Raw genomic sequence first — 1,670 nt, forward strand, 5'->3', positions numbered from 1 at the left:
TACACCTGCCTTTCAAGGTCCCATGCCACCAGGTGTGAGTGTGATTAACCACTACAAATCGTTTTGAAAATCTGCCCCTTATGACATCACAAGTGGGCGTGTCCACCATGTTTGACGGAGAGAGGAGCAATGTGTGCTTAAGTCTACTGGGTAGGCTGGTAGACTGATCTATCCAGCACACATCTAGTTGGACACGCCCACAATGCGGTAAACGCATCTCTGTGGTGAATAGTAGGAGTGGAAACATAGGGACAATGGGCCATCGATCACACCACCATTTGTCAAGGGATGGTGCGAATCCACTGCAATTTTATTTGGGGTACTGTATAAGAAGACAAAAGCAGAACACACACTAGAGTAATTGGTGGTTGGGTATGTGAACATTAACTCAATAGCGACGGATGAAATGTACAATTAAATTGTTGGATTCTTCTATTGTGTTTTTTATTGTGAGATAGTTATAGAAAAGAGTGTATGGCTGACCAGGCAACAGCTTGAATAACTCTAGTCTATTCAGCGACACGACTAATTCATCTTCTTTTTCATCACAAAGAACGTGGTCGAGAGACACCCTAGCAAGTTCCCAAAATGAAGACTCCCTCACCCTCACTGGCTGCCGTAGACGCCCATCATCAGCCTGAACGCCAGCAGCGGCCAATGATAACACAGCAACGCTACACTAAGCCCCGCCCACTTCAGACCTGCTGTTCGATCCCCTAACCACTTCCCCCCTCCACCACCGCCATCACTACACCCCCGGCCTCTTTCTGTGTGAAAGTCTGCACTGTGGCTGCCCTCCATGTGTATTCCTGTAAAGTTATTTTCCTGTGTTCCTGGTGAATGCTTTTGTTTGTGTTTAATTTTCAGTTCTGTCATTATTTCGAGGTCACGTTGCTTGCAAACAGAGAGCATTTGTTATTTTCCTCTTCCCCCTTCAAAGAATGTACATTTTCTTGTATTGTTTTTCTTGTTGGTTTTGTAAGGGCCCCCGTGTACCAAAGCCTAATAATTTGTGTGTTTTGGGACAAGCATGCATATTTTGTTCTTTTGCGTTTCCTTTGTGTGGATTAAAGAAATAATAGGAATCTGATTGTGGAGAGATGAACCACACTTTCACTGGTGTTCTCTAAAGTGTATAGGCTGTGGAAAGTCAGCCAATCATCTGTCCAGTCCTTCTAGAGTGATAACCGGGTGGAACTGCTATCAACTAACCTCCCCCCACTCCCCTTAATCCCTCTTCATCTGACATGGTTTTGTTCAAAACTCTTTCAAAATGTAACGTGTCGTGCAGCAGTTGTATTCAAAGCACATCGGACTCACCTTCCGATGCAATTTAGAAACGAGCTGAAGGATTTGACAATGGATTGCACTTTTGGGATTGAATACTACAAAGTACTCAGTGCCAATCACGAGCCATTGGCAGTGACAGGCCCAGGGCCGGTTCTTTTTGCCTTGTATGTAAATGGCATCGGTCGCACTCGTGTCGGTGTGTTAACGCGCACAGGGGCCCAGAGATGGAGCATCACAATGGACCTGTGCACCAATTACTTGTTGCACCGTTGTGCATTTGCTATTGCCGCTTCGCTTTTTTCTTCACTTTACTTTCCTTTTTACTCCGAGGGTTTAAACGTGAAAAGGACAAAATGTAAAAATAAAACACGTAAAAAGAC

General features: G+C 44.7%; 1 protein-coding gene across 1 annotated transcript in view; it reads left to right on the plus strand.

The window, feature by feature from the left end:
- alcama (activated leukocyte cell adhesion molecule a) overlaps positions 1-1,670 on the plus strand; it is a 73,617-nt gene extending 71,947 nt beyond the window's left edge. The window contains exon 16 of the mRNA XM_079738550.1: positions 554-1,670. The gene's annotated coding sequence lies outside the window, so the exon portion shown is untranslated. The remainder of the gene's footprint in view (positions 1-553) is intronic.

This window comes from Pollachius pollachius, assembly GCF_949987615.1.
Source record: "Pollachius pollachius genome assembly, chromosome: 6".
In the NCBI taxonomy this organism is placed as follows: Eukaryota; Metazoa; Chordata; class Actinopteri; order Gadiformes; family Gadidae; genus Pollachius; species Pollachius pollachius.